We start from the raw sequence: 9289 nt of genomic DNA, 5'->3' as shown, positions 1-9289 counted from the left end.
ATTCAAGATCGATCAATTTGGTACTAAAATACATAATCAAAATGCAATGTCAAAATTCATATTTAAGTTTTCAAATTTATTTTTGTACGCTATAAAAATGATAATATTTATCATAGATGGGTAACAGGAGCACATAAAACCAATATATTTCGAATAATGAATTTATTGGCTTTAGTGTCCGGTACTGGGGGATCTCCCCCTATACTACCACCCATGCTCAAAAGAAGTTTTCATCGATACATTTCGTAAATTCATCAGTTAGCTACAATAATACTAGTAATTATAATTATAACCCAACCAAACAATTTGTTCACATAATAGATTTCACTTATTCGGTAACACCAAATTTGGAGGCCATATAGGGTAATTCGTTGTAATATGCCCCAACAAGGTTTCCACATGATTGAGGCTTTCCACATGTAAATATTATTACATATCTTCATCTATGTTCCTTAAGAAGTTTTAACAGTCAATATGCATTCCAAAAAAAATAGCGAAAATCAGGATTATGGATTAAAATTTTGCGTCCGATTAGCAAGTCTCATTGTGAATGTAGTCCATGCTTTAGTATTGTATTTATTACAAAAACTTTTACCGGAAGACGACTGCTAATGGATTCTTTTAAGCTTAGTAGGTGGTGGAAATCTTTTCGAAAACATTTCTACACCGTTGTTCAACTTGTTTCTACGGAAGAGGCATACTGCACGGTTTGTTTTGGAACGTCATGATTTGTATCGTTCATAAAAAAACATCTTGCACCCTATTCAGAAGCTATCTAGCACGAAAAAGTTGCGTGCGAGTATGATATTATATGTAATGTATTTGTTACTGTGAAAGGGCACTTTTTCCTTAGGGGGGCGTATTACACTTTTTAACCTTACATGTATTTTAGGCAATTTCATCATAGCCAATACAACTCCAAACAAATTGATTTGGCGTTTAGTATGACTAACGCTTATGACAGTGTGTTGCACTTTGTATGATTTAATTTTTACAAACATGGAAAAGGAACATAAAGAAAAAATCGTGACACAGGCTGCAAATATGTGACCATTTCAAGTTTTTCATATTTTGGTTTTCAAGTTTTTACAATAAAATTTTTAATAATAAATCAGTAAAACGCTGATGTATCTTTTCCTGTGTGATTTTCATCGAGTAAACGGTATGGAGTAGGTATGGAGCAGTAGCAGCACCCTGAGTCCGGAGAGGAGGGCAAATACTGTCCAATTTATGACCCCAGACGCTGACCCAGTACATGAACCTCATAGTGAAGTGATTATCGAAGAAAATATGCTGAAATCTTATGTGAAGTGATGTCATTGCGTTTCTGATATCAAGTATCAATTTATTCATGTGTTCAGTCTATGTTTGGTTTTTGATATGCATCCAGCAATGTGCCCTCTTCCCCTGTATGATTTTATATTTACATCAGATGAACTTATATCTAATCTCTCATTCAAGATTATTATAGAATCAAATCAAGTGAATTAGAAATTGCAAGGGAATGTTAATTTGAAGTTAAATATTTTGTTATATGAAGTTGAAATTTATTTAGATGCAAATTTAAATCAGATCGAATTACTGACTCCATAAACAATTTAAATTAAATCAATTTTGCGTCATATCCAATTCCAATTCATCATGGAATGTCGCACCGAAATTTAACTATTTGCAAAGGTTTTAAATAATCACATCAACTTTGGGGAAACTGAATAGGCTTTAAGGAAATGGAACAAATTGAAGGAAAAAAAATTAAGAAAATTTATGTAAACTTGACGATAAATACTGGGTTTGCAATTTTTTTTCTTCTGACTCTTCATTTTTTTGGTATTTATGTGGGTGGGTATAAGTGGGTTTATCATACTTACGAAACATCTTAGATGTATATTCGTCTTGTTTGCATCGTATTTCATCAATATTTTTAGCTGTGAATGGGTTTGCAATCATATTCTCTAAAACAAGTTATTCCAATTACAGTGACCCAATGGGGTGAGATTGGGTCATTGTTCATTCACTTGTAGTGCCGTAGGGGATACATATTTTTCTTTAATGTTTTGAACAGTTGTTAATGAACTATCAAAGTACATACACACCAAATTTAAAGTTTATTGGAGTTAAGTTGCGATAGTTATTCAATAAATAATTCGCACTTATCCTTTTTTGACCCATTCTCACCCCCAACGACGTTAAGTAAGTCAAGTCCCCAAAAAGGTGATCTACATGCATTACGGGAAAACAATACAGAAACACTTAGATTTAATATAACATTTGTTCAATATGCAACATAAACACAAACATGAAATCAAGGACCAATTAAAACATTTATTACCGTCAAGCTACCATTAACCAGGAAAATCTGCATTTCAAAAAATAGTATAACAATTCCAAATAATTTATCGCAAATGAAAATAACACTACGAAGCATGCATTTATTTATACTATAACTCGAAGAAAAATCCTAGACCATTGGTTTGAAAATTACTCAAAAGTTCTGTTCACAAATATTATGCTAAGGTCGCTTAGCACCGTATGTAACCGTTTAGTGTGTCATTTACCGTGTGTATAGTTTGCATCATTATTAAATTTATTATAATAAATAACGCTTTTAGTGAAGCAAATATATTGCTAGTAGTTTTTCTTTTTGGGGAAATTAATAGTAAATTTACAACTAAAGATATAGTTAAAAAACTGAATTTCTAACTTTCAACAAAAAAATCGTTGTTATGGCTACCTCGATGATCCTTTGGATCGCATTTTCACCGATTGTGTGTTCTATAACTCGATACCTTCCGAACTCGATGGTCCCTTCGATACCGAATTATTAAGATTCGACTGTAGAAGGTTTAATTGTATTGTATTGTGCAAACCGTTTCGGGACGTTAAGATTGATACACAAGAATGAGTCCAAATTTTAACCAGCATTCAAGTCTTTTTAATTAATGTGCTATGAAGCTTTTGCTCCCCATTGATGCACAAAAGCTTAAAATGCAGAAAGCTCTCATAACTTATCGTTTAATTCTACGTTTGGTAGCGAAGAGCGGCCATTATCACAAATACTGTAAAACAGCGAGATTCCATGCTACCAATGGCAACGTCAAGCATACTTGCGAGTATGCAGCAACGCCAAAGCCTACATTGATCGCGACGAGTTTTATTTGTTGTTTTATGTAGAGGTTTTACGCTCCTCTCACCTGATCGCGCTGTCATCGCGCATTCCAGCTTAGCGCTCAGTGTAGTTCTGGTGGTCGCGATCGTCGGACGCGAATGGCTTAAGTGTGCAGACCCGCGAGAGCGCGCGAGTTTTAGTGAGAGTTGACATCGAAGCACGAAAGGCAAAATAAAAAAAACGCAGCTTGTGGTGGTGTTGTGTCGACAAGGTTGGAATTTAGGTGAAGCCCACAAAATCTTTAATTCTGTGCTCATTTCTGGTGAATCTCGGCAGGCTGGGAAAAATATTGGACCAATTTACAGATTTCAGTTACCAGCAACGTCGAAATTTGTGGTTAAGGTCCACATATCATCCCTTATTACATATCATAGACGAAGAAGCAACATTGTACGAGTGTCATAGTGGAGGAAAATAGTGACTTCTGACGGCATAAATTTACAGCGCTCAAGTTCAACACCTCAGGTTTGTTTTTTACATTTGTCACTTTATACAGTGGATGTGAGTAGGCGTTATTCTTGGAGTGTCGTTCGAAGAAACATGTTCGAGGGGGTTAAGTATTGCCATTTTTGGGAAGCGGATGGCATTATGTACAACCACGGCGAAGGCGTCACAGTTGAATGAATGGGTTTAAAATTCGTGTGCAAATATTGCACTCGTTAATTGTTGGAATGTGTTGAGCATTCGAAACGAAGACCTTGAATTTTTGTTGTTGTTAGTGACCGCTGTCAACCAACACTCTATTAGAGGTTTCTTCTATGAGTTTATTGATTTCCGATTTCAACTAACTTCCGCGTTGGATGGTGGATAAATTTCAAGTATATTTATGTACTACTTATTGCCCGTTCACGCTTATTTGTATATGGTTATGTTGATTGTTTTTCCAAATGTCGTATAACAAACTTTACAAAAACTTTGGACATATTCCGAAAAACGGCATAGTTTTCTGGAAGAAACTTTTATTTCTTAAAGGAGTTCATTTCATAAATTTAAATTTACTACTGAAATCTGAGTTACCGGTAACAGTTGAAAGATTCCACAACGTTTTTTTTTAATGAACCTATAATTTGTCATACAAGTCGGTTTTAAGTGTTTGGGTAACTTTAATAATGAGTATGTACACTCTAAAAAATAATGAAAGTTACAGTGGACATGATTCAAACTATGACTGAACATGATGTAAGTGAAAAACGTCACAAGATGTATTGAACAAAACAAATACATTTTAAAGGACACGAGAACAATCCCAAGTAACTACAATAATGCAATAGCATACATTTGATCAAAAGCCATTATTTGTTGAAATAATTATTGATATTATTCAACAATATCATAAGCCTTAAGAGTATAAAGCTATAATGTCACGAAGGATATCATTACCTCAATGAATGCAGCATTAATTACAATTGTATTAATTGTACTTGTAATGGAGTTTGGCGAACTCGCTATATGGATTCGCATTATGCGTTTTAAACAGTGAATTCTGTGCTTTATCGCCTTTGACGACTTTCAATAGATTCCGATCTGGTTTTTTCGCTGCTGGTCTTTGTCGTGCTGAGATTGCAAAAAGCTTAATCCTGCCTAGTTTGGATAGTGGCTACGGTTAGGATAGTTGAGATCAATCTTCAGCATAAAAGAACAGCAACGATGTTGCAGACCCATGCAAAATTGTGGGCCTTCCTTAGCCGACTGGTTAGAGTCCGCGGCTACAAAGCAAAGCCATGCTGAAGGTGTCTGGGTTCGAATCCCGGTCGGTCCAGGATCTTTTCGTAAAGGAAATTTTCTTGACTTCCCTGGGCATAGAGTATAATCGTACCTGCCATTCGAATCCGAAAATGGCAACTTAGGCAAAGAAAGCTCTCAGTTAATAACTGTAGAAGTGCTCATAAGAACACTAAGCTGAGAAGCAGGCTCTGTCCCAGTGAGGACGTAATGCCAAGAAGAAGAAGAAGAACTCATGCAAAATGGTACAGCCCAAATGGCGCTAGTTTAAGAACCTTGCTTTCGTAAAGGGAACTTCTATCTATGCAACCAAATTTCATGGATATTCTCCGTCCATTGAAAATCTAAGTGATTTGGATGATTCCGTTGATACTACAACATCCTACATTATGGAAGTTTTTGAAGAGGCATGTCCTCTGCGGTCTGTGAAGACTACAAGAGTGACCTCATGGTGGAATTCCGATCTGACTAGGCTCAGGAAACAATGTAGAAGGAGCTGGAACAGACGCCGTTCAGCTGGATCAGAGTCGTTCAAGTTGGCCCGCAAAGCTTACAAAGAAGGCTCTTCGTTCTGCTGAACTATCCGGCTGGAAAAACCTTTGTGCAAATGTTTCCAGTTGGAGTGAAGTCAGTCGGCTGAACAAAATCCTTGCAAAATCTAAGGATTTCCAAGTGAACGAAATTCGCTTACCTAATGGTGATTTTACTTCTTCTGATTTAGAAGTTTCAGAATGTTTATTCAATACACACTTCCCCGGTTGTGTGGACATAGCATTTACGGATGAACCAAATGTCTTTTCATGTAGCTACGAGTCTCTGGCCTCGGCTCGCAGTATCGTTACTACTGAATCGATTCAATGGGCACTCAATAGTTTTGCTCCTTTCAAATCTCCAGGAGCAGATGGAATTTATCCTGTTCTGCTCCAGAAGGGATTTGAGTTCATCAAACATCTTTTGAAAAAGCTACTTGTAAGCAGTTTTGCTACCGGGTACATTCCCAGATCCTGGCGTGATATTACTGTAAAGTTTATCCCGAAAGGAGGACGTGCGTCATATGAAGAAGCGAAGAGTTTTAGACCAATCAGTCTGACCTCTTTTCTTCTGAAATGTCTGGAACGCATTATCGATCATCACATCTGTGATGTTAATTTTGTGAATCAACATGCTTACCAATCTGGAAAGTCCACTATGACTCTTTTACACAAAGCTGCATACGATATCGAGAAAGCATTCGCTCAGAAGCAATCCTGCTTGGCTGTTTTCTTGGATATAGAGGGTGCCTTTGATAACGTGTCTTTCGATGCTCAAAAACCGACATTTCTTCTCGACATTGCGTCAAGCAGCGATTCAAAAATTGAGTGTTTGCGGATGCCCCTCGTAGCAGATTCGTAGCAGATTCGCTATTGAGGCAACTCAATAATAGCGGTTTACAAACTTATGGATTTGCCGACGACTATCTAGTTTTGGTAGTTGGAATGTGCATAAGCACCCTATTCGACCTGATTCAAAGTGCTCTTCAGGTAGTCGAGAGGAGGTGTCGACAATATGGCCATTCGCAGTGTTGTTCAGACTCATTTCCCCGAAAATAACATTTTTGCAATTCCGTTGCAAATCAATCAACTTTTCATTGAGAAGTTGATCAACAAAAAGGCATACTTTTCCTACCGAAAAAACAGTGCTGAAAAGTGCTACTTTTCTGTACTCTTTTCAGTGCTGAAAAGTAGCACTTTTCAGTGCTATTTTGATAGGCGTCAACCGAATAACCCCGTCTCTGCATGCCACGTGTGCTTATTCTGCGTGGCGTGTGAGTCAAGACGAGTCGTTCTCATCTCGGGTGACGTTAGGCGACTAATGTTATTCAAATGGGAGCGAGTCGATACCTCACCGACTCGTCTCGCTTTACATGCCACACAAAATAAGCACAATTGCATCTGATTCTTGGGTTTTTATCACGGCATAAAAATTAACAAGGCAGGCTCTTTACTGATGTAAATATCAAGTTTGATTGTAAACATGTGACGTCACTCCTATCGTACCATATATCTTCCGGACCACTAGATCATTTTTTTCGCAAATTTGTTCGAGGTGGATAGGAATGACGTCGTCAAGTAGCTGTCAGTTTTCGGAATATATCACCTTCTTAATTTTGTCCACCGTGGGTTTTTATCTACGACTGGTGTGAGGTGAGAATTGTCGGTGTCGTATAGCGAGGTAACAATGCTCGACCAGAATGATGTGACTTTCCTTTTTGGTTTACACGTCGAGTCACTTCACTCGAGTCTATATCCCTTGTGCAAGCTGGTTCTGATACAGGCTGGCGAGTATTTGTAGTCAGCGCCTGTTTGTGCTTTCCTCCAATAGGGAATATGCAGATGCATGCAGATGGGAGCGTGAAAATTTGTGACATTCATGGGTACTTATCACAGCCTACGTGATTCAAAAACACTGAATTCAAACTACGCATGGCTGTATGTCCATGGGGGTTCTCTTGAAATGTTTGTTTGTGCTTCTAGAGTTCATCCAGCTGAAACGGCGTTTTTCGAAATAGCAAAAAATGTTGTATGCAACTCGTTGCAAAACTCGATTTTTTCAGCACTCGTTGTATTTATCCAACTCGGCGAGCCTCGTTGGATAAATGTACAACTCGTGCTGAAAAAATTTCCGAACTACGAAGCCACGAACTACTACAACCATACTCTATCCTTCTAAGATAGAAAAGCAGATGGTTAAGCTTGAGTACTGCACACAAAATCGATCAATTTTAATCCCAGAGAGCCACAATTCAAGTTTCGGTGAAATGAAATGAGTGAGTGAGTGAGTGCGAATCATTTCACCGAAACTTGAATTGCGGCCCACCGAGATCTAAACTGTCGGATCCCATGTGCATCACTCAAGCCCAACCACCTCCCCCTCCATCTCAGGAATACAACGCACAGTTATAACAGTTCGTGGCTTCACAATTCGAATTTCGGGGAAATGAGTCTGGTCAACACTGGCCATTCGATTAACCCGAATAAAACATCTATTGTTCTTTTTACGGAAAGACGAAACCGCGGTGGAATTCGACCTTTACGTCTTTTTGGCACTGAGATTAATGTGACTGATCAAGTAAAGTATGTCGGAGTCATTCTAGATTCCAAACTTTCATGGACACCTCACATTGATTTCAGAGTGAAAAAAGCTTGCATGGCCTTCGGTCAATGCCGGCGAACCTTTGGTAAAACCTGGGGCCTCAAACCCAAGTATATCAAATGGATTTACACAACAGTTGTTCGATGAATATTGGCATATGGATGTCTTAAGTGGTGACAAAAGGGCGAAGTGAGAACAATCCAATAAAAATTGGGCCATTTCCATGTGCTTGAGGGCAATGTCTGGTGCGTTCTCTACGACAGGCTTTTTTCGACGCTGTGCCACTACACATACATCTTAAACAAGAAGCACTTCCTTGCTCTTACCGTTTATGGGTACTGAATGTATTGAAGAAAAATTCAGTGAATCGCACAAAACATTTGTCACACAATTCCCGTCACGGGAAGAGGGGAAGTCTGGCTATTAGGAAAGAAGTATATCATACAATACAGTATGTGGAATAAAAATAAAAGCAGTTGCTTTGACCAACTCAACCTAAAGCACATTTTTACAGACATTATACAATAGTTTTCAATATTTCGGAACAATCACTTATCATTCGTGCAAACATCAACAAATATGCTGCCGTAAGAAGACTGAGCCGTTAGATTTGAACAAATGGCAACTTTGGTATAGAACATTCTCAGTCAATAACTGTGGAAGTGCTCATAAGAAAACTAAGCTGAGAAGCAGGCTCTGTCCCAGTGAGGACGTAACTTAGCCCAACGTTCGGTTTTTTGGTCCATTTGCGATAGGCTACCGATAAATTCTCCAATTTTAGGTATTTGCCCTGATTGCTAGTACACCATCTTTGCAGGGTTGCTGTCCGGCATTCTTGCAACATGCTCTGTTCATCGTATCCTACCAGCTTTGGCCACTTTCTGGATACTGCGTTCGCCGTAGAGTTGGGCGAGCTCGTGGTTCATCCTTCGCCGCCACACACCGTTTTCCTGCACACCGCCAAAGATCGTCCTAAGCACCCGACGTTCGAAGACTCCAAGTGCTTGCAGGTCTTCATCGAGCATCGTCCACGTTTCATGCCCGTAGAGGACTACGGGCCTTATGAGCGTTTTCTACATGACACATTTGGTGCGGGCGTGAATCTTTTTTGACAGCAGCTTCTGGTGGAGGCCATAGTCAGCAAGGATCCAAGGTAGACGAACTCGTAGACCACCTCGAACGTATCCCCGTCTATTGCACCACTGCTACCTAGGCGAACCCTGTCACGCTCGGCCCCACCATCTAGCATGTACTTTGTCTTGGTCGCAT

At 38.8% G+C, this 9289-nt stretch overlaps 1 protein-coding gene across 3 annotated transcripts in view; it reads left to right on the top strand.

Moving 5' to 3' along the window:
* Nucleotides 1-3221: 3221 nt before the first annotated feature.
* The window catches only part of LOC5578143, a 148725-nt gene continuing 142657 nt past the window's right edge, over nt 3222-9289 (top strand). The window contains exon 1 of one of the 3 annotated variants that reach the window (XM_021849524.1): nt 3222-3377. The gene's annotated coding sequence lies outside the window, so the exon portion shown is untranslated. Of the gene's footprint in view, nt 3632-9289 lie in introns of all 3 variants that reach the window. The other 2 variants (XM_021849519.1, XM_001663663.2) reach the window with 2 other exon arrangements.

Source organism: Aedes aegypti, chromosome 1, assembly GCF_002204515.2.
Source record: "Aedes aegypti strain LVP_AGWG chromosome 1, AaegL5.0 Primary Assembly, whole genome shotgun sequence".
Taxonomy (NCBI): Eukaryota; Metazoa; Arthropoda; class Insecta; order Diptera; family Culicidae; genus Aedes; species Aedes aegypti.
The sequence above is the reverse complement of the archived record's forward strand: the minus strand, read 5'-3'. Positions and strand labels throughout refer to the sequence as shown.